The sequence below is a fragment of the Spinacia oleracea genome, chromosome 2, assembly GCF_020520425.1.
Source record: "Spinacia oleracea cultivar Varoflay chromosome 2, BTI_SOV_V1, whole genome shotgun sequence".
NCBI classification, from domain to species: Eukaryota; Viridiplantae; Streptophyta; class Magnoliopsida; order Caryophyllales; family Amaranthaceae; genus Spinacia; species Spinacia oleracea.
In genome coordinates, this window is record NC_079488.1 from 44,126,878 (window position 1) to 44,152,689 (window position 25,812).

The window sequence follows — 25,812 nt, forward strand, 5'->3', positions numbered from 1 at the left end:
CGAAGGCCCAGCACGAAGCCAGGCCCGCGCCCAGCAAGCCGAGCGCCCAACATGGAGCTGCCACAGCCTCACCAGGCCCAGCGCAAGGCCAGGCCCAGCAAGGCCTTGGCGCGCGCACGCTGAGCGTGTTGTTGGGCTGCGAGCAACGACTGCTCGTGTGGGCCGCAAGGCCTGCGCAGGTGGTGCGATGTTCATGGCCATACGATGCTCATGTTCGTAACGAATCCTAATCCTATCAGAATTCGTGTATTGATTAAATCCTAATCCTAATAGATTAATTTATTATTTAGAGTTCAAGTTGGATTCTAATTAATAAATCCAAATCCTAGTAGGATTATAATTCCTTTTCCATGCCTCTATAAATAGGTGCCTAGGGTCATAATTTATAGATACAATTGAAGTACTCTAAAGGTAAGATTTTGAAGAAAAAAATCAGCCATACACTTGCACCTAATAGCCGAAATTCCTAAGCTACCTTAAGGGCGATTCTAGTTGGTCAAGCTTAAGGCGGACCCGGACGTGCTGTGGACTATCTACGGAGGGACGACACTTGGAGTCCTAAAGACTTGTTCTTGTTCGGTTCGGGCACAGCTAGGGAGGGCACGCAACAAAGTGTATGCATCTAAACTATGCTAAATGAATATGTGTAAATAATATGTTTTCCTGGCTTTATGGTTTTTCCGCGTTATTTATGTTTTGTCATATGAATCATAACCTAACAGGGTTTTCTTTGGCAGATGCTTGTTTTGATAATGCACACGCATGTGCAACTATTTTGGTTGATGCCGATGTGGGAGGTGATGGAAGTTGTGCAAGTGAAGTCATTGATGCTAACTCGGTAAACTAGCTAGCTAATCACATTTATTTTATAGGATAATGTTTGAGTACATAATTTCTGTTTTTTAATATGTATTTTTATTGCATAATGGCAGGATGGAGAAGAGGAGATGTAATTTGCAAGTTAAACTTTATTTATTTCTGAATGTTAATGTTATTTGCCTTTGGCTCTTTGCCCATTTTGTGCTTGGTTGGTGGCATTCTTGGAGCATAGGCACGGCTTGTAAAAACGATATTTATTTATGTACTTCGTTTCAGTTTTAAAGTGTAGTCTTGATTTAGCTTTTTAGGCGTGAATGAGCATAACTGTCACCCGCAAAGGACCCGATCCACCCGATTCACCCGTGGATGATGGGTGGGTTGGATATGGATGAGAAAAATTAGGGTGATGGATCGGGTGGATGATGGATGGAGTCTTGGCGGGTGGAGGCGGATTGAGCTCTACCCGATCCACCTCCGATCCATTGCCAGCCCTACATTCAGCCCTTGAACCCACGTGCCATAGGCAGGTGGGCTAGACTCAAGTTACCCCTCTCTTGGGCCTCCTTGTGGAAGTATGCCAAGCCCACATCACTTAGATTTATTCATATGAGTTGAATATCTCCAGTGGAGTCTTTCGTGTTTGATTTAGTAAATGCCATTACTTAATCTAAAACAAGATTATAAGTTCTTTGTAAATAGATCTTAATACCTAGTATGTACTAAGTTTCGCCTTGGTATATCATTGATGAATAATTTCAAATCTAAGTAATTAGCGTTTGAATGTTATTTCACAATAGAGAGATATGTGTGTGATACAGATAGGACCAATTAAGTTTTACGTACTCCCACTAAACTTCTTATATATCTATAAGAATCGTCTACATTTTATGAAACTAAAATACTTATTAGCTTCACCAAAATACAGTCCCAAATCCCAATTGTTTTCTTAAATGTGTACTTACATTACATAAGCTAGCTTTCCTTTTCAAGTATTTATTTGGATCCACAAATCCTATGACATGCCATGTACATAGTTTCTTCCAACATTTGATTGAGGATTACGTTTTGTCATCCAATTGCCATATGTACCAACTAGAATCGCCCTTAAGGTACATATAATTAAATAAACGCAATTTGCAATTAATTAACAATTACGAAAATTAATCACCCCTTTTAATTCTTTGCAAATTTGTAAAATTTAACCATGTTAAGCAATTATTAGGGAATTAATTAGAGGCTCGTGATACCACTGTAAGGTTATGATACATATGAACAATATAAATCATGCGGAAAATTTATTTATGTTGAATATTTTGCTTCAACTAGATGATCTTACCATTTTATTTATGTTGAATATTTTGCTTCAACTAGATGATCTTACCATAAGCTTCTAAAGTTCTCTAAGCAACGATCTATTCGAATGTCTAGTAGCTAGACTCATTCGAGAATTAAATGGATAAAAGATATTAGGTTATTAACCATTGGTAAAGCTGAGTGTTAAACTCAATGCTTTATGATCTCAAAACTACATTGTATTTTTAATTCAATTCACAAGTACCAATCGGTGTGCCATTCGACTTTGATACTCGAAAACAACCATAAAATTCGCTATAAGAAACGTACATTTAAATTGCTCATTTTCTCTCATTTCCGTGAATCGTTCTTGGATTCACTACCGATTGAGGAAATTTACTGTTACCCTTCTAAAAGGATTTATTGCAGTAAAAGATATTTAATTAAAAACAATAATTAAAACATACATTGAAGCATGCAAAGTCTAAACATTTATCATGAGTAATAACTTGAAAATTAAAGCAATCATGCAATTTAAACAAGTCATTGGCATTTTATTCGAAATATTTAGTTCCGGCATGTGCGAATAAAATGAATCCAATATCCTCAAAATCATTGAAGAATTAAGCATATTATGTATTTTGACTCAATTCTAAAATATTTTACATAAGCAAATCCTTTGCTAATAGTCTAGAAACTACTCTTGGTTGATAGGTACGTCTAAGAACTTATTAGGTAAACCTATCCCATTTGCCACGACATAAAAGGACTCCTTACTTATATCGTTGAGTTTAACCAAAACTAACATCTACTCACAACCATTGTGTACCTTACCCCTTTAGAATCAATAAGTAACACCTCGCTATGGCGGAAAACTATTACTAGATTGATGTAAAGGCTATCCAAGTAAGCGTTATTTTGGAATGGCACATTTTAACTCAATTTTTATATTTTGGAACTTAGGGCTCTTACTATGTTGGTTAGATTTTAAGTGAACTAAAATCCTTAATCATGCAACATAATCAAGCCACAATCTCATGCATAATATTAAGACATATTTTAAAAGCAATAAATAACTTAAAACATGCATAAGATATAAATGTGATCTAGTATGGCCCGACTTCATCTTGAAGCTTCAACTTCAAACTCATTCTTGAAAATGGATTGGAAACTCTGTCTTGAAATTCACCATGGGAGGCGTCATTTAATTACAACTATTTGATGGTACGCAGGCCAAAATTAAATTTTAAAAAAAATAACTTTGGCGCATAAGACCAATTTTACATTCAAATTAATGGTACGCAGACCATATTTCGGCCATACTAGTCACTTTCCACAACCTGCAAAACAGTACATTTACAATATATCATTCATCCATTCATTTATCAATGAATGGCCCACATAGCAAGTTAGTTGAAAAATAATATGCATCACATAAATATTTGCAGCAACTAATCAAAGGTTCCAACAATCTACAAATTATTCAACCTTATTAGTTCTAATCGAGTTGTTTTAACCTTAAAGGAATAAAGACCTAATCAAGAGTTTAATTACCAAAATCTCCCACTAAAACAAAGAATAGACATGCTTTAATTTTAAACATAAAATTGTATTTCCTAGTCCAACCGGAAACTTACAAATTTAATTAAAATTTAAAGCTCACATAATTTTTTTTTGAAATCCCTTTATTATTTTCAGTTAATTAAAATTATTCAATTATAATTTTACCAAGGTTTTGTTAGGTTATGATACATATGAAAAACATAAATCATGCGGAAAACCTATATGCCAGGATTCAAATTAATTGCACATAACCAAATAATTAGTCTAGAATGCATACACTTTGTAGCGTGCCCTCCCTAGCTGCGCCCGAACAGAACAAGAACAAGTCTTTAGGACTCTAAGTGTCGTCCCTCCGTAAATAGTCCACAGCATGTCCCGATCCGCCTTAAGATTGACCAACTAGAATCGCCTTAAGGTACTAGTAATATTCGGCTGATATGGGGCAATAATATGACTGAATTTTGCTCTTAAAAAGTCACTTTGAATACTTGAAACTCGTCCTTAAATTGTGAACCAGGGCCACATATTTATAGGAGTATGGAAAGGGAATTGGAATCCTATTAGGATACTAATTAGCTTAATTATAATTTTATTAAAACTCTTATTAACTAATTTATCTATTAGGATTAGGAATTTAATCATTGAACGAATCCCTTTAGATTTAGGATTTGTATCGGACACAAACACACACGAGCCTCGCCCTTGCAGGCGCTCAGCACACGCGAGCCTCGCAGCCCACGCGAGCCTTGCAACCCATGCGAGCAGCGCAGCTCGCAGCCCATCGCGCGCGCGCCTTGTCCTGTTGGGCCTGGCCTTGCGCTGGGCCTGGCGTGGCTTTGGTTGCTTTGTGTGGTGCGCTGGCTTGCTGGACGCGGGCCTGGCTTCGTGCAGAGCCTTCGTCTAGCAAGTCTCGTCTGATGCTAATTCGTACGGCGCGCTTCCGATTAATTTCCCGATTCCGGAATTCATTTCCGATACGAACAATATTTAACATTTTCGATTCTGGAATTAATTTCCGTTTCGAACAAACATTTAATATTTCCGTTTCCGGAATTATTTTTCGATTCCAATAATATTTCCGATTTCGACAATATTTCCGTTTCCGGCAATATTTCAGATTCCAGCAATATTTCCATTTCCGATAATATTTTCCGATACGTACCATGTTTCCGTTTCCGGCAACATCTACGACTTGGATAATATTTATATTTCCGATACGATCCATATTTCCGTTTCCGGCAATATCATCGTTTCCGGAGTATTCATTGTTTGCCTTTGACGATCTCAGCTCCCACTGAAACCAAGATCCGTCGATTCCGAATATCCATAGATGGAGTATTTAATGCCATTACTTGATCCGTTTACGTACTATTTGTGTGACCCTATGGGTTCAGTCAAGAGTAAGTTGTGGATTAATATCATTAATTCCACTTGAACTGAAGCGGCCTCTAGCTAGGCATTCAGCTCACTTGATCTCACTGAATTATTAACTTGTTAATTAATACTGAACCGCATTTATTAGACTTAACATTAAATGCATACTTGGACCAAGGGCATTATTTCCTTCAGTCTCCCACTTGTCCTTACGGACAAGTGTGCATTTCCTAATTCCTTTGTCTCTTGATGCTTGCTCTTGAACATAAGGTAAGAGTTGTCATCCTTATTATGTCCAGAGGTGTCTCTCGGTTTCAGAGTTCAACTGATCAAATAAACAGATAATCATAGCCTATGATTCATCTGAGCACGGCCATGCATTTTACAGTTTCTAGCTCTCTGAGTGGCCTTGTACAACTTTCAGCATCTCATCCCGATTTATGGGAGGACAATCCCAATCTTGCAATCTTGAGATTAGACTTCGTTTGATAGGTGATTACCTGAGCGTTGTCTTTATAGCCTCCTTTTACGGTGTGACGGTTGACAACGTGAAAGTAACCAGTTCTCAAACAAGTAATCTCAAATCACTCAGGTATTGAGGATTAGTGTCTAATAATTTTAATTAAATTTACTTATGACAGATTTTCATCTCTTACAGTAAAGTTTCATAGGTCTGTCCGATACTAGTCTTCCCAAAGTAAGTATCTATGCAAATGATTACGACATTGCCATGTCCACATAGTTCAAGAAACATAACTACTAGTCATCTTGCATTCTAGTCGTCTAACGTTTTATATGCGTCTATCTTTATAGAAAACTCAGACCAGGGACCATTTTCAACTTTTGACATTCAAGTTCACTTGATAGACATTTCATAGTCCCAGGACTGGTCCTGACAGTCTATCTTGAATATATCGTCAAATTGAAGGGACTCATCATTTAATACTAAACCAAGATTAAATGGAATATGAAAATACATTTCATATATGATAAATGTTCAACCCCAATGTTTTACAACCATGGGCCTCAAACCCATCTTTAAAACAGTTCATGGAATTCAAAGCTATGCTTGATTTCCATTGCTACAATGTGAGTGTTGCTTCTCACTTGTTGCATAGGTTTAGTTATCATGCTTTGCCAATCTTAATATCCTTTTCATCGAATGTTCTTCGAGATATGATGATAAGATCTTTTGAGTTTGTTTATTATGTGATCTAGTCTTTCTTACTTCGATAGTGGTTCTACGAATTTTGCAATGAAGAACCATCAAGTCAGCAGACATGTGATCCACCCAAGTTCAGAGAAGAACCATTTTTAACGTAAACAACCCTGTTTTATTGCTTCTTAGGCAATAAGTACTTTTACTTCAACTGTATAGGTTGCTAGTGATGCTTCGTTTGAATTTACTTATCCAAGCAGTTCATGGATATGTGAAAGACTTTTCATATGTATCTCAGAACATAGAAATTCATATTTAATTTCCCACGCAACAACTTATGGTCTCCCATCCATGTTTCCATTTTCAAAACACGATGCATATAGCCCGTTCTTGCCGATGGTTAACTCCAAAGGAATCATGCTTGATCCTTTGCCAGTGATTATGCGTGTAGCATCAATATTTAGCATATCTTTATTTCCTTGAATCAAGAACTACTCTTATGTACTTTTTCAAGTACCATAAGTTTTTCTTGATCTCAATCTAGTTGATCTTTACTTAGATGAATTAGAGATTGGTATATGTTCGTCATGCCTAAAGTCATACTATAAGTTTTTGGCGATCCTTATATTTTATATCATACATGATAAATTCTTTTGCAGAATAATTCCCAATTGATTTCTATTCATTTAACTTTAGTTCATCTAGTTTCAGTAGATATTAAATCCAGCTAAATTCTTTGACATATAATTTAGGTTAAGAATCTCACTTAGATCCTTTGATGTTTAACTTATTAAACGCTTATACATAGTTCAAACATCCTTTACTTAGATTTATTCATATGGGTCGAATGTCTCCGATGGAGTCTTTCGTGTTTGATTTAGTAAATGTCATTACTTAATCTAAAACAATATTATAAGATCTTTGTAAATAGATCTTAAAACCAAGTATGTACTAAGTTTCGCCTTGGTCCATCATTGATGAATAATTTCAAATCTAAGTCATTAGCATTTGAATGTTATTTCACAATAGAGAGATATGTGTGTGATACACATAGGACCAATTAAGTTTTATGTACTCCCACTAAACTTCTTATATATCTATAAGAATCATGTACATTTTATGAAACTAAAATACTTATTAGCTTCTCTAAAATACATTTCCAATTCCCAAGTGTTTGCTTAAACCTGTACTTAGATTTCATAAGCTAGATTTGCTTTTCAAGCATTTATTTGGATCCACAAATCCTATCACATACCATGTATATAGTTTATTCCAACATTTGATTGAGGAATACGTTTTGTCATCCAATTGCCATATATGCAATCATTGCTTGATTTATAGACTTGAGCATTATGATTATGCATGAGGTTTCAACATAATCCATGCCATGAATTTGCTTGTAACCTTTAGCAATTAATCTAGCTTTGTGTGTGAACACAATTCCATATTTGATGGTTTTTATCCTTAAAACCAATTTGCAACCAATAGGTGTAAACCATTCTTACAAATCAACAAATTTTCAATTTTGTCATCAAAACATTGGTTATGTTTTATGGTCTTTAACCGTCTAAAACATTTGAGTCTATATATGGCCTCTAACCATTTTAGGGAATCTGGGTTTCGTCATAGCTTTCTTACAAGTCACAAACTCATTAATCTACGTGATAATAGTTTGACTGCAAGTTGTAGGTTTCTTCACTATCTAATAGAAGAATCTCATAGTTTCAGTGACTTGAACTCTATGCCTACATGGGTATAGAACATCAAACAATAGAATATCAACAGGCACTTTGAGAGTCCTTTGAATATTTTGTTCTCCTTGAAACACTTGTTAAGTCTTTTAAGAGATGTCTATTCTTTAAAGCCACTTCTAAAGTCCTTAAGAATACGTATTTGGATTTTCAAAAGAACTTCGAAAAGCCTCCGGATGTCCGTTTATGTTTCTTGTTCGCCTCGAATACTTTCGAGGTCTATTTTTTCCCACTTGTAATTTTATAAACGAATATCCAAAAGGACATTATTTCGAGCAAACAAACATTATGTTCTCAAAAATTTGTGGTAAAAACAATACCCTTGTGTCTCATTTGAATAAATCACAATGAAACATATATCTAAACTTGGACCTTAGTTTGTCGAATAACAAACACTAAGCTCCCACTGAGTTTAGGAGCTCTTTAGATATATCATGAAAAGATATTCTGAAATTACTTTTCAATAGCTTTGACGAATTTGGTTTAGTTTGGTGGTAGTTGAGCATTTTGTTTTAGAAATTATTGGAAAAGTCTTTATGTTTCATCATTGATCGAATCAAGTACTAATTGACTTCGATCATTCCAACTTAGATATGCCATATCTTATGGAGCTAGATCGTGAAATTACAACACACAATCATTGATGATCATTCTTGGTATAAGTAATCATCAACATGATCTAACCTAGATCTTTATGATTTCTTGCCAATTGGATTGTATACTTCTGAATCTTTGAACTAGCCAAACAGATTCAAACTTATATCACATTTGAGTAAATAAACCTATATTAACTCAAGTCCATGTGAAATAATAAAGTCATAAAATCTTTCTTTAGCTTTGAACTCTATTGTCTAGGCGTTCTAACAATAGTTCATATCCTTTGTTACTTTCAACAAGTAAGACTAGCTTGTCTTGAATTGATCTAGAAATCAACCAACTTTCAAAAGTCCATTAAAATAGAGCTTTAGAATGTTTACTTGATGACATGGTCTAAGCAACAATGCCAAAGATTAGTGGAACTCAAATCAGGAGATTGATTTGAACCTAGTAAAGTTATTATTGTTAAAGAGTTGTTTGTGTTAATCAAGCATATTGACTCAACCCGTAAATGACCATTTCATTCAAATAAACAAACAAACATTGTTTTTGTCTTTCTGAATATGAGTCTTTCTGCGTTTGAAAACAGAAATTTAGGTATGCTGATTATGGAACAAAATAGTCATTAAGTTCCAGCCTTTGAAAGGACTTAAAACAAACTAGATGACCCTACAACTAATGTAGCATTGCCATGCTTCATTTCCCACTTGTAGGCCATTAGTGTAGCCTAGCTTCCATTATTTGAGTTATTACCGAAGTAAGAACTTCAAGCGGTGTATGATACCAAGGAAGTTCGATTGCTAGGTTACTTTCCTTTAAACATAAACTTATAGGTAGAAACGGAATCGTAAATTCATTTCATTTGTTCCTTGTTTTCCTATTTCTTGTACCCTTTCTTATAGTCTTAAGAATTAACTTCTCTAGTGTTTGACTTTTATACTTTGTTAGACATGTCCGATGTCATTCCAACAGAGTTCTTACCATTTTATTTATGTTGAGTATTCTGTTTCAACTAGATGATCTTACCAGGAGCTTCTAAAGTTCTCTAAGCATCGATGTATTCGAATGTCTAGGGACTAGACTCATTCGAGAAATAAATGGACAAAGATTTTAGGTTGTTAATCATTGGTAAAGCTGAGCGTTTAAACTCAATGCTTTATGATCTCAAAACTACATTGTATTTTGAATTCACAAGCACTAATCGGTTTGCCATTCGACTTTGATACTCGAAGACAACCATAAAAGTCGATATAAGAAACGTACATTTTAAATTGCTCACTTTCTCTCATTTCCGTGAATCGTTCTTGGATTCACTATCAATCGAGGAAATTTACTGTTACCTTTCGAAAAGGAATTATTGCAGTAAAAGATATTTAATTATAAACAATAATTAAAACATACATTGAAGCATGCAAAGTCTAAACATTTATCATGAGTAATAACTTGAAAATTAAAGTAATCATGCAATTTAAGCAAGTCATTAGCATTTTGCTCGAATTTATTGTTTCGGCAAGTGTGAATAAAATGATTCCAAGATCCTTAAATCATTGTAGAATTAAGCACATTATGTATTTTGACTCAATTCTAAAATATTTTAGGTAAGCAAAAGCCTTTTGCTAATAGTCTATAAACTACTCCTGGTTGATAGGTACGTCTAAGAACTTATTAGGTAAACCTATCTCATTTGCCACGACATAAAACGACTCCTTACTTATATCGTTGAGTTTCACCAAAACTAACATGTACTCACAATTATTTGTGTACCTTACCCCTTTAGAATCAATAAGTAACACCTCGCTATGGCGGAAAACTATTACTAAGATTGATGTAAAGGTTTATCCAAGTAAGTGTTATTTTGGCATGGCACCTTTTGACTCAATTTTAAAGTTTGGAACTTAAGGCTCTTACTATGTTGGTTAGATTTTAAGTGAACTAAAATCCTTAATCATGCAACATAATCAAGCCACAATCTCATGCATAATATTAAGACATATTTAAAGCAATAAATAACTTAAAGCATGCATAAGATATAAATGTGATCTAGTATGGCCCGACTTCATCTTGAAGCTTCAACTTCAAAGTCCGTCTTGAAAATGGATTGGAAACTTCGTCTTGAATTCTCCATGGGAGGCGCCATTTTCTTCAAATAGGATAAGATATAATTAAACTAATTACAACTATTTGATGGTACGCAGACCATATTTAAATTGGAAAAACTTTGGTGCATTAGACCAATTTTACATTCAAATTAATAGTACACATACCATATTTTCTATCCTATTTGGGCCACACTACTCACTTTCAATAACCTGCAAAACAGTACATATACAATATATACCACTCACCCATTCATTATCATGAATGGCCTACATAGCTGGTTAGTAGAACATATTATGCATCACATAAACATTTGCAGCAATTAATCAAGGGTTCCAATAATCTACCAATTATTCAATCCTTATTAATTCTAATCAAGTTGTTTTAACCTTAAAGGAATGTAGACCTAATGAAAAGTTTTATGACTAAAAAGCTTCCACTTAAACCAGTAAATTTACATGCTTTACTAAAATTAAACATAAAAATGTATTTCCTAGTCTAACCGGAAGCATACAATTTTAAATAAAATTTAAAGCTCATATAAATTTATAATTGAATCAATCTAATTTATTTTCAGTTGAATTAAATGAATTTAAATTAATTCAAGGTTTTAATTTTAGTAAAATAATTAGTATAAATAAAATTTATAATAATTAGATTATTCAAAATTAAATTCCAAGTAAACAATTTAAATTACGAATTTTAAAATTAATTAAAATCGTTTCCGAACTGAAAATTAAAATTAAAATCAAAACGCATCAACCGTAACAAGACGAAGCACTTGGGCTTGCGCCCAAGCCCCGTCGAGTGCACGAGGCAGCAGCGCCCCTCGATTGGTCGTTTGGCATCACGCGAGCAGGCCACACGCAACGCAGCAAGCCCAGGCCACGCTGCGCGCAGCCTGCCTCACTCGACGCGTTTGCTTGATTCGCTGGGCGTGGCAGCGCGCGCTGTGGCGCAGCTCGCTTGCTGCCCATACGGGACTGCTCGCCTGGCTTGCGCCAAACCCCATCGCCCTCGCCCCCTCGCCCACGCTGCACACAGCACTCGACACAAGGGCAGCGTGCTGCCTTGTGCTCGTGTGCCATGGCCCTTGCTCGCTGCATTGTACCGCATGGGCGACGAGCTCCCTTGCTCGTCGTCGCATGCCCGCACTATACAACACCCCTTAAGGGTAACACGTAGCGTCCATTGCTTTGTTCGTGCAAGTTTTATGAGCGAATTTCATAAAAATTTAAACTTTTATTTCAAAATTAATGACAAATTAATAAATCATATTAATTTCATAATTTTAGGGCGAAAAATCGAAAATTTATTAATCAATTAATTTCCGATTATCATGGATTCAAATCTAGGTCATGAAAATCTAAAATTTATCATAAATTAACAATTTTTATGGTGGTTTTTAATCATGGATGCCTAATTAAATCGTTAATTAATTATGAAAATCAAATCAATTCTAAATTATTCGAATTTCAACAAATTAATTACAATTACAAATTAGGTTGTATAATTAACAAGCTTAGGCATTCAAATTTGTTAAACATATACAGTAGGTCAATCAAAAATTCAAGATTTAACAACAAGAATCGCAAATATTCAATTTAACATCTTAAAATTACAAACTTTTGCGTTCGAAAAACTAAAACCTCCGAAAAGTCATAGTTAGGCATCGAATTTGGGAATTCTGGGTACGGCCGAAAAATAATAATTTTGTCAAAATTTTAGAATGCCTTTTACATGCGGAATTGACAAACAAATCACTCGATTTCGTTGAGTAACGAAGAAACTGCCGAAAAACTGCGTACATATAATTAAATAAACGCAATTTGCAATTAATTAACAATTACGAAAATTAATCACCCCTTTTAATTCTTTGCAAATTTGTAAAATTTAACCATGTTAAGCAATTATTATGGAATTAATTAGAGGCTCGTGATACCACTGTAAGGTTATGATACATATGAACAATATAAATCATGCGGAAAATTTATTTATGTTGAATATTTTGCTTCAACTAGATGATCTTACCATTTTATTTATGTTGAATATTTTGCTTCAACTAGATAATCTTACCATAAGCTTCTAAAGTTCTCTAAGCGTCGACCTATTCGAATGTCTAGTAGCTAGACTCATTCGAGAATTAAATGGATAAACCATTGGTAAAGCTATTTGATGGTACGCAGGCCAAAATTAAATTTAAAAAAAAAACTTTGGCGCATAAGACCAATTTTACATTCAAATTAATGGTACGTAGACCATATTTGGGCCATACTAGTCACTTTCCACAACCTCCAAAACAGTACATTTACAATATATCATTCATCCATTCATTTATCAATGAATGGCCCACATAGCAAGTTAGTTGAAAAATAATATGCATCACATAAATATTTGCAGCAACTAATCAAAGGTTCCAACAATCTACAAATTATTCAACCTTATTAGTTCTAATCGAGTTGTTTTAAGCTTAAAGGAATAAAGACCTAATCACGAGTTTAATGACCAAAATCTCCCACTAAAACAAAGAATAGACATGCTTTAATTTTAAACATAAAATTGTATTTCCTAGTCCAACCGGAAACTTACAAATTTAATTAAAATTTAAAGCTCACATAATTATTTTTTGAAATCCCTTTATTATTTTCAGTTGATTAAAATTATTCAATAATAATTTTACCAAGGTTTTGTCAGGTTATGATACATATGAACAACATAAATCATGCGGAAAAACCTATATGCCAGGATTCAAATTAATTACACATAACCAAATAATTAGTCTAGAATGCGTACACTTTGTAGCGTGCCCTCCCTAGCTGCGCCCGAACCGAACAAGAACAAGTCTTTAGGACTCCAAGTGTCGTCCCTCCGTAGATAGTCCACAGCACGTCCTGATCCGCCTTAAGATTGACCAACTAGAATCGCCTTAAGGTACTAGTAATATTCGGCTGATATGGGGCAATAATATGACTGAATTTTGCTCTTAAAAAGTCACTTTGAATACTTGAAACTCGTCCTTAAATTGTGAACCAGGGCCACATATTTATAGGAGTATGGAAAGGGAATTGGAATCCTATTAGGATACTAATTAGCTTAATTAGAATTTTATTAAAACTCTTATTAACTAATTTATCTATTAGGATTAGGAATTTAATCATTGAACGAATCCCTTTAGATTTAGGATTTGTATCGGACACAAACCACTACTAGAAAAATGACATTTAACGACGAACAATTTTGTCGTTAAAAGCCTTAATTTTCGTCGTTAAAACCTTTAACGACGGTCATGATGTTCGTTGTAACAGGTTCCGTCGTTATTGGCTTTAACGACGATGTTCGTCGTTAATAATTAATGTTTATTAACGACGAATTGCCGTTTCGTCGTTAAGCATTAACGACAGATTATCGTTTCGTCGTTAACTTTTAACGACGAAATCATAATTCGTCGTTATTTATTAACGACGAAGTTACAATTTCATCGTTAAAAGTTAACGACGAAACAATAATCCGTCGTTAATTGTTAACGACGAAACGGTAATCTGTCGTTAGATACTTATTCACGATTATTAATTAAACAATAACGACCAACAAATCCTTTGTAAAATGTCCTTCCCTAACTGTCAAAAAGTTTGAAATTTTTGCAATAACAACCAACTATTATGTCATTAATATTGCACTCATAACATTATTATTTGCGTCCTTAAAAGCACCTACATTTTCCCTGTGAAACAATATTGATAACTATAAATCAATCATAAACAAATGAAAATTCCATTACTCAAAAGATGTTTGACAATAGAATTTCAAGTTATGTGAAACAAAAAATCACATCCCCTCGTCCTTTAATTCTTAAAAACTAAAATATAAGTATAATTATTCAATCTAAAAGAACAAAATAAAATATAACTAGTTGAAGTGTTCTCCATCTCTTGAAAAGCGTTGTAGAAACACTTCTTTAAATGCATTAAGATCATTAACCTTATCAACTGTAGGTGCATTGGAAATCTGCAACAAATTCGAAACTTGATCAGGGATTTTCTGCCTACACCAAATCACCAATGGACCAAAGAACATAAATTCAAAGAGAAAGAGATCAAAGAACAGAAACTTGTTACCTTGTCATATTGATATGATAATGAAGGTAGAGTTCTAAAAGGGCTCTGAGAACTAATAGCATCTGAATTTTCTGAATCTGGCACATAGCATATTGGCCACCCGTGTTTGTAGCATGACCATTACTCACCCTTTTAAAGACAATACCATTTGATATATATGTTGACCTTTCAAGTGCCTCAGGTGTTGGCATGGCCTGTTCTTCATAAACCATTCCCTCTTTAGAAGCCCAATTCTGAAACTTTCATCAACTATAACAAAACCACAAATCAAATAAGCCAGCATCACACAGATATTTAAAAGATATCATAGATTAAAAAAGAGAGCAGTAAATTCAATGTCCATGAGGAATGATACTATTAGAATCTGAGTCATAGTTATGTTATAGCTAGGGCTTCCCAAAAGAAGAATAATAAAATCATATCACATACAGGTAAAGAATTTTAGTTAGCGACAAGGCATATTCACCCGTAATAATTAACAGATATAACATCGGGTTCTTGTAGGAAAGTCAGCTTGTCTTTAAAGACACTTATCCTGGCAGCGTTGCAACTGGTATTAAGATAACTAACCAACTTCCACCTAAACTAGAACAACCCATAAACAGCAGCCAAACAACCTTTGTACTGCATACCAGAACAAGCCCACCATGAACACCCAAACTAGCTACTACAACACCTCATCAACTCTGCATACCAGCAAGACACTAAGTACCACGGAATCTGTTGACCTGAACAGAACCTGCTGACCAGCTGAACAGAACCTGCTAAACAAAAGCTGGATATGTTCTGTTCTGAGAAATTAAAATGGGATATAAGAACCTGTTGACCTGAACAGAACCTGCCGAACAGAAGATGGAAATACATAAACATATCCACAAGGCAAAGGTTGACTGCAACATTGTCACTGAAAATTGCTAAAAAAGAGAGAGTGCATACCAGTAATGACTTTGGAAAAAACCATACAATAAAGGAATCTTTGCTATGAACCAAGGCCTCATTTCACCTAGATTGCGTCCATGAAAAATGTTGTATGATATTCTAGGAAGGGGAAAAAATACAGATACGCCGCAGTGCTCCAGCTAAAAGAACCTTCAAAACCAACTGTAACCATGGAATATACAAAGTTATCAGGGTATCCTATCTTAAACTCTTTACTCCTGTAACAATGAGGTCGTAGACATCCAGCCAATAAATAATACTTACACGAGCATGAGCACGCTTCTTCACAAACATGGCATAATAAGGCTGGTGCAGGAATGCAGGGCCTTAAAACCCAGATCAAATTTGATTTCTTTATAGGCATAACAAAAATAAAATAAGTTGATTAAACAGGCAGCTGTTGATCATTAAAATAAAGCCAGTAATGGGAAATCTCAAGCGATTTAATTACCTCATAACAGAATTTAATCTACCTAAAATGTAAATCTGCAAATGTAAATCATTAAAATAAAGTCAGTAAACGGAAATCTGCAAGTTACACATCTTAAATGAAACCGGCATATGATAGTCCAAATTACATGTGATCATTACAAAACTGAAAATATAAACTATAGACTTTCAGAATGCTGGTTGGTGTTGCAATTCTCTAATTTCAGTTTACTGCCAAACAATTAAACTAAATTGACTAACACATTATGAAAAACATCAGCTAGAAAAAGGTTAACTAAAAAGCTAATCCAACTTGGACAATATTATTTTTACAGAATTAAAACACGAATCAGAGCACGCGACTGTGACTAAAAAATGCCAGAAGGTTAAGATCATCACATTTGATACTGTGTTAGTGTCTGTCAAGAAGTGAATAATCAGTTTAGAGGCCAAACCTTAAAATTATCCTTTGACCGCCCAAAAAAAGATTTCTACATTTGCATTCATTGACCTGAAAACAAGTGAAGGGTGCATCTAGAATAAGTTAGGTGAACAATGCCGGTCACGCCTTTAAACTGAGGAAACATACTCATGCAATAATTAGTGAAGTTAAAATCAGGAGATCTAAACTGATGTCATGCCTTCAGAACTGATGATACAGATCCATATATATCACTTTTTTTTACCTCCTCAACAAGAATGTTCTCAAAAAACAAGGTGACGAAGCACTCAAGATGTTTCACCCTTTATCAAACCTTTCCCAGCTCCATGAAGTTTCAGAGTATTATGCTTGTACAATGTAAAGAAAGTAGCAGTAGCAATATTTAGAAACACGGAATACCGACAATAAAACCCCCAAAAACAACACTCTTTAAAATATCAATTCGTGCTACAACTACTTGCAATCTAAATGTTACTCGTATCAATTATAAAGTTTAGATGACTATCTATACGGATTATCTATCAGATTTCAGAACACTTACAATTGATGCTACAAATATAAGTATGAGTCTACATGAGCCCAATAAGTGTTAAAATATTGCTGCAGTTAGATACCTGTTAATTACAACTTCCAGCAGAGCCCAATAGAGAAATCACAGCAAATAAAGATGGAAATTAATTATTGGCTACTGTGGCTAGGAACTATACTCCAAGCTTTGAAAAGGATAATGCTACAATGCCAGGACAAATTGAACCAAACCAGCATGTTGGGACTTCCATTTTTTTGGAGGAATAGAACCTAACAAACTCAGGATAACACTACGATGTAGCTAACTGAATGGGAAAACAACCGAGCTAATCAAAAATTTCCACAGAAAGGTAATGGCAGCATAATTGCAATGGCCATTACTTGAAAAATCCTAATCAAAACAAAATCCCAGATTTCTCACTCATGAATTAACTAACTAATTAACTGATAAAATAGGTAAATTTAAATAAAATAGATTCAATTTTTGAATTAAAACATGATTTATTAACTTAATTGAAAGAGAGAAAACGTGATACAGTGTTTTGAACGCATTATATGTGATCCAAAAAGGATAAAAATTAAATCACTATTCTGGAACCCCAATATAAAATTTAACATCAAAAAAATATAATCGATGATAAATTATATCAAAATTGACAAAATAATAAGTAAAACAAAAAATCCATTGATGAGCATTGAGTATAATAACGAAAAGAACAAACTCCAGAAGCAGAAATTGAAAAAACACCCAATTCATAATATGGGTTTCGATTGCAATTAGCAAAATGCTCGAACTTCATAAAAACCCACCTCAATAATAAATTTAATGTAGAATTGAATCAGAGAAACCCAAATCGGGTATTCGTAATTGAATTTATTAATAACTAGAATCCTAGAAATTGTAATTCTACGAAAAAAATTTACCTTGTTCTAGAAATTGCAATTCTACCACCTTCCGAAGTTGATCTCAATCTTGTTAAGCTTCGCTAGAGATCGAGTTTGAGAGATACAATAGAGGCGAATTACTGAGGGGGTTTCAATCGCCCCTTTAATATGGAGATTAAGGTGAAACCCATAATATTTTTTCTTCTCCCAGATTTATCGACGAACGAAATATTGAAAATCCCGCTCAACATATTTTCAGTAAATTAATTATGCTGACCCGCGCTTTTTTTTCACTTTTTCACAATTTTAACTCTTTTGACGACGACTTTTTTTACACGTCGTGATAAGATTGTTGTTAAAAGTCTGATTTCTATTAGTGAACACACACGAGCCTCGCCCTTGCGGGCGCTCAGCCCACGCAAGCCTTGCGGCCCACGCGAGCCTCGCAGCCCACGCGAGCAGCGCAGCTCGCAGCCCATCGCGCGAGCCTCGCAGCCCACGCGAGCAGCGCAGCTCGCAGCCCATCGCGCGAGCCTCGCAGCCCACGCGAGCAGCGCAGCTCGCAGCCCATCGCGCGCGCGCCTTGGCCTGCTGGGCCTGGCCTTGCGCTGGGCCTGGCGTGGCCTTGGTTGCTTTGTGTGGTGCGCTGACTTGCTGGACGCGGGGCTGGCTTCGTGCTGGGCCTTCGTCTAGCATGTCTCGTCCGATGATAATTCGTACGGCGCACTTCCGATTAATTTCCTGATTCCGGAATTCATTTCCGATACGAACAATATTTAACATTTCCGATTCCGGAATTAATTTCGGTTTCGAAAAAATATTTAATATTTCCGTTTCCGGTATTATTTTTCGATTCCAATAATATTTCCGATTCCGACAATATTTCCGTTTCCGACAATATTTCAGATTCCGGCAATATTTCCATTTCCGATAATATTTTCCGATACGTACCATGTTTCCGTTTCCGGCAACATCTACGACTTGGATAATATTTATATTTCCAATACGATCCATATTTCCGTTTCCGGCAATATCATCGTTTCCGGAGTATTCATTGTTTGCCTTTGACGATCTCAGCTCCCACTGAAACCAAGATCCGTCAATTCTAAATATCCATAGATAGAGTATTTAATGCCATTACTTGATCCGTTTACGTACTATTTGTGTGACACTACGGGTTCAGTCATGAGTAAGCTGTGGATTAATATCATTAATTCCACTTGAACTGAAGCGGCCTCTAGCTAGGCATTCAGCTCACTTGATCTCAATGAATTATTAACTTGTTAATTAATACTGAACCGCATTTATTAGACTTAACATTAAATGCATACTTGGACCAAAGCCATCGCTTGCTGCGTCGACGCCACCGCTTCTGGGCGTGTGCACCCATTGCCCTTTCGCCTTGCTCGATCACCCGCACAGCATACACTACAAAGGGGTTGTGCCCGCGCGCGCGTACCTTGTGCATGGCGCTGTCGCTGGGCCTTATGCCTTGCACTTCCGTTGGGTCTTATGTCTGGCGTTGGCTTGTGGTGCCATGTTGGCTTGCTCGTCGAGTGATAGGTTGGCTCGCTTGCCGACCTGATACACGTCGTGCTTCCGATTCGTTTCTCGATTCCGGAATTTAATTCCGATTCGAACAACATTTCCGATTCGGAAAATATTTCCGATTTTGACAATATTTCCGGTTCCGATAATATTTCCGTTTCCGGCAAAAGTTTCGATTGCGGTAATATTTCTATTTCCGTTATTATTTATCGATACGAACCATATTTTTGTTTGCATCAATATCTTCGACTTTGGTAGTATTTATATTTCCGTCATGGACCATATTTCCGTTTCCGCAATATTTTCCATTCCGGAAAACATTCTTTCTTTGCCTTTTGATGAATTTAGCTCCCACTGGAACCAAGATCCATCATTTCCGAATGACCATAAATAGAGTACTTAATGAATATTATATTCACTTAAATACTTGATTTGTTCACGCACTATTTGTGTGACCCTACGGGTTCAGTCAAGAGTAAGATGTGGATTAATATTATTAATTCCACTTGAACTGAAGCGGCCTCTAGTTAGGCATTCAGATCATTTGATCTCACTAAATTATTAACTTGTTAATTAACAATCTACCGCATTTATTAGAATTAGCATTAAATGCATCAAATGCAAACTTGGGCCAAGGGCATTATTTCCTTTAGTCTCCCACTTGTCCTTAGGGACAAATGTGAATTTCTTAATTCCATTGTCGCTCGATGCCTGCTCATTAACATAAAGTAAGTGTATTCATCCTTATTATGTCCAGAAGTATTTCTCGGTGTCAGAGTTCAATTGATCAAGTAAAAAGATAATCATAGCCTATGATTCATCTGAGCACGGCCATGCATTTTACAATTTCTAGCTCTCCGAGTGGCCTTATATAACTTTCGACATCTCATCCTGATTTTTGGTAGGACAATCCCAATCTTGTGATCTTGAGGTTAGACTTTGTTTTATAGGTGATTACCTGAGTGTTGTTGTTATAGTCTCGTTTTACAGTGTGACGCTTGACAACGTCAAACTAACCGGTTCTCAAACAAGTAATCTCAAATCACTCAGTATTGAGGATCGGTGTTAAATAAGATAATTAAATTTACTTATGATAGATTTTCATCTCTTACAGTAAAGTTTCATAGGTCTGTCTGATACTAATCTTATCAAGTAGTATCTATGCAAATGATTGCGACATTGCCATGTCCACATAGTTTAAGAAAGAGAACTACTAGTCATCTTGTATTCTAGTCGGCTATTATTTTTTATGCGTCCACCTTTATATAAAAATTTCGACCAGGATCCGTTTTCAACTTTTGAAATTCAAGTTCACTTGATAGACATTTCTTAGTCACAGGGTTGGTCCTGGCAGTCTATCTTGAATATTGTAAATTGAAAGGACTCATCATTTAATAAACCACAAAATTAAACGGAAAAATGAATTTATTCATTTCTATGATTGGTGAACCAAAAATGTTTTACAAAGTATTAAACTCTAAAACATTAAAACATTTATTAAGGACATCAAAGTCATTCTCCAACATGCTTGATTTCCATAGCTGCAGTGTGCGAGTTGTGCTTCGCATGTGGTAGAGGTTTAGTTAATGGATCTGAGACTTTGTCATCAGTTCCAATCTTTCTTATCTCGACTACTTTTCTCTCCACGAATTGTCGTAGAAGGTGAAATCTATGAAGTACATGTTTGACTCTCAGGTGGTTTCTAGGCTCCTTTGCCTGTGAAATAGCTTCGTTATTGTCACAATATAGATCTATTGGTCCTTTAATGGAGGGGACTACACCCAGTTCACCAATGAACTTCCTTAGCCAAATAGCTTCCTTTGTTGCTTCATGTGCTGCAATGTACTCTGCTTCAGTTGTAAAATACGCAATAGTGCTTTGCTTAGCACTTTTCCAGCTTAATGCACCTCCGTTGAGGACGAAGCCAAACCCAGACTGTGATCTGAAATCATCCTTGCCGGTTTGGAAACTTACGTCCGTATTGCCTTTAACAATTAATTCATCATCTCCACCATAGACCAGGAAATCATATTTGTGCCTTTTCAGGTACTTCAGAATGTTCTTGGTTGCAGTCCAATGTGCCTCTCCTGGGTCTGACTGGTATCTACTCGTAAGACTGGGTGAATATGAAACATCCTAGCGTGTGCATCTCATAGCATACATTATTAAACCAATCAATGATGCATATGGTATCCCACTCATTCGTCTTCACTCATCTGGTGTTTTTGGGCACTGAGTCTTCCTAAGAGTCATTCCATGAGACATGGTTAAGTAACCTCTCTTGGACTCAGCCATCTTGAACATGTCAAGCACCTTATTGATATAAGTGCTTTGACTAAGTCCAATAATCTTCTTAGATCTATCTTTGTAGATCTTGATGCCCAGTATGTATTGTGCTTCTCCTAGATCCTTCATCAAAAAATATTTCCCAAGCCAAATCTTTACAGACTTCAATATAGGAATGTCATTTTGGATAAGTAATATATCATCGACATAGAATACTAGGAAAGATATTTTGCTCCCACTGACTTTCTTGTATACACAAGATTCGTCCGCGTTCTTGACGAAGCCAAAGCCCACTGATTGCTTCATCAAAACATATATTCTAGCTCCTTGGTGCTTGCTTCAATCCATTAATGGATTTCTTAAGCTTGCATATCTTTTTAGCATTCTTTGGATCCTCAAAACCCTTAGGTTGTGTCATAAACACAGTTTCTGTTAAAACATCGTTTAAGAAAGTGGTTTTGACATCCATTTTCCATATTTCGTAATGGTAATATGCTGCGATTGCTAACATTATCCGAATAGACTTTAGCATTGCAACTGGTGAAAAGGTTTCATCATAATCCACACTGTGGACTTGCTTGTATCCTTTAGCAACCAATCTAGCTATGAAAACTTCTAGTTTCCCGTCCTTGTCCTTCTTCAACTTGAAAACCCATTTGCTTCATATGTCTTGGTAGCCATCTGGCAAATCGACCAAATCCCAAACTTGGTTTTCAGGCATGTAATCTAATTTAGATTGTATGGCTTATTGCCATTGCTTGGAGCTATAGCTCGTCATAGCTTGTTTGTAGGTCACAAGCTCATCGATTTCCATCAATACAACTTCATGTCTCTCATTCATCAAAATACCTACGTATCTTTCTAGTTGAGACATATACCTTTGCGATCTACATGGGGTCACACTTCTAGTTGGTTCTTGATTCTCACCAGATACTTCTAAAGAACTCTGAGTTTCAACCTGAATGTCATCTTAATCATTCTCTAGAGTTTGTTATTTGACTCGAATTTCTTTGAGGTCTACTTCTCTCCCACTTGTCATTTTGTAAATATGATGTCTTTCCAAAAAGATATCATCTCAAACAATAAGCACCTTTTTCTCAGATGTATTGTAGAAGCAATACCCATTTGTTTCCTTTGGGTAGCCCTTAAGGATAGATTTGTCAGATTTCGGTTGAAGTTTGTCGCTGAACCACAAAAGAAAATACAAATCATTGGGAGGGAGATTCTGATGACATATTGCACACAAAGCCCTAATCTTAAATAGTGGGTCAAAGACATTATTAGTGATATACTAGTTATAACATAGTTTACCCTTAGGGCTAATCTGGATTGGGAGCGAGTTCTGGGTGGATAGGTTCCAGTCCCCTCCCAATTGTTGTTGCGATAGATCGAACACGAGTTCTCCCTACCAAGTTCAGCCCAATCACCACCGAGACAACAAATAATTGGTCGTTATAACATAGTTTATGGGATAACATATTGCACACAAACCCCCAATCTTAAATAGTGGTCAAGACATTATTAGTGATATTTTAAGGAATAACTATAAGCTAAACTCTAAAAGAAATACGTAGAAATATGCTAACAAAAATCAATTTTTTTTAATCTCAAAGTCATTACTAACGTATAAGAAGTATAATTATAAATTAATCACCAAATTGTCAAATTGGCAAGTTGACCAGTATTACTACGTACATTTATCTTTTTTGGGCACGAAAGAATGATACGGACTCGATATTTGATTATAGAATATTGTATTGTGTTATATCCCAGCTAATAACTGTTGCAACATCTCTGTGATAAATAATTCCACGAAGGTATTGCAATTGTCGATAGATGCAAATCGGATGCAGAACATCTCTTCCTTCAACTCTCCATGGGCATAATCAGTAGCATGCCATACACAAGATTTGTCATTCCCAGTGTGCTCCTGAATCGTCATACCCGCAAAATCAAATGATTAGCGCAGATTTTAAGGGTCTTAAGACTGCCGCATAACCAATCGAACTTTCTCATTGACCTTATGTTTGAGAAACTTCACAGTACCAGAACTCCTCTCTTTCCACTGATTCCCATCTGTACCAAACCTATATAGCTTCGCCTTTAGATCGAGGAGGACATCTTCGTCTTCTTCACCAGTAGTCACTGCGACCTCTTCGAGCCTAACGATGGGACCAATTTGGGCTCCGGTATCTTCTTCTTCGCCGGGAACGTTCTCTTCGTCTCTGACCTCTGGATCTACTGACGCCATTGACAACGGCAGAGGGAATAGTCGAGAAGCGGATATATGCGGAAATATGTCGTAGGGTATATGCATCTATTTATAATTTTCTACGTTTTTTTTTTTGTTTTTTTTTAATAATTAGGTTTTCCAGGTTATATAGAGTTATAGACTTTGCCACATACAATATTCTGTCATCTTATATCATATAGCTGAGATATACCAATTGAGGTTGGCATGAGTGGTTAAGGGTCTCTTGCTTCTTAACCAAGGTCTCAGGTTCGAGCCTTGGGAATGGAAAAATCTCAACTGGGAGGGATGTTGCCCATCGAGGTACCCATGCAAACTCCCACGGTATGATTACCTCATAATATATCATTAGCGATATTACTATGTAATCCCTGCTCCCTTCGTATTTAATTTTTAGGAGTCACACTTACTATTTTCGGCCATATTTTATTAGAATTTAAACTTTCATTTTTAGTAACTTTTCTTCCCACATTTTAATTATTTAATATATTTAATTTCTTAGGAACCACCATTACAATAAACCCTCTTTCTGCTTTGATTAAAATATTATTCCATCATTTTTTGCATTTTGTTTATTTTTTCCTCCCCACTTGCTTTATTATTATTTTTATTAGATTCAATTCTCATTTCTTAATACGCGTGTCAGTCAACATGTGACTCCTAATAAAATACGGAGAGAATATATTCTTTAAAGTTATTTAAACTCACTATTTGCACGGACTCAAATGTAATATTTGACCAGTAACATATCCAATTTTGTACGGACTACTTTGTATGAGAAAAAATTATAAGAAATTTATATTTTGCAAATACATACGGAGACGAAGCTAACAAGATCTCACATGATAATATTTTGATGTACAATGATGAGAATTTACGGTCAATTTTTTTTCATATTTCAGATACATATTCTAAAGTGTAAAAAACTTTCAGTAAAAGAGGTAGAACATTAAACTCCGTGCATACAAGTATTTGACATGTGCATTATAAATTACAAACTTCATAGGTTTGTAAATAATTTTGCATGAAAAATCAAAATCCAAAATTCCTAGCTAGAGAAGTCATGATTAACATCCTTTGTACTTCGTATTAATGGAATGAGTTATGACTTATGACCATGAAAATTGACCAATGCGGGTCATTGGAACGGACTTGGTACAATGGTACAGTAGAAATAGTAGGTTCCGCAACAAAGACGTTTACGGACTTGTGAAACAAGTAACCCATTTATGTCAAATGGACTTGTTTTGGTTTCACGACTTTCATCCTTTTTGGGCTTGATTTTTCTGTCACTTCCTGGCCATCTTTTCACCACGTTCGTCACCTATTCAACATCGGTATGTTCTACGTATGCATTCACAACACCGTAATTCTACTTCCAATTAATAATAAAAATCGATATTGCTGAACGCAAACTCTTGACTTTTACACTACTCATATGTTCTATTTCGATTATATTTAATAATTTATAATTGATAAAAAAAAAATATTATCGTGTGAGATTTTAATAAATTTACTTCAATTAATATTTTTTTAAATCTAATTTTTTTATAACTTTTACATGTTGATAGTTCAAGATGTAAATTGTTGAACTTATACATTGATAAGTATGAACATAAAAGTATTCTAAAATTCCCTAAAAAAAGTGTTTTTAAGATGTTGGATGTCCACATAAAAATAAGATACTTGAAATGTTTAAGATATACAGAGTACAAAGTACTACACATAAATCTTTT

General features: G+C 35.4%; 1 pseudogene; it reads right to left on the bottom strand.

The window, feature by feature from the left end:
• Positions 1-23,538: 23,538 nt before the first annotated feature.
• On the bottom strand, positions 23,539-24,541 carry LOC110794006 (ran-binding protein 1 homolog c-like; annotated as a pseudogene).
• Between the last annotated feature and the right edge of the window lie 1,271 nt (positions 24,542-25,812).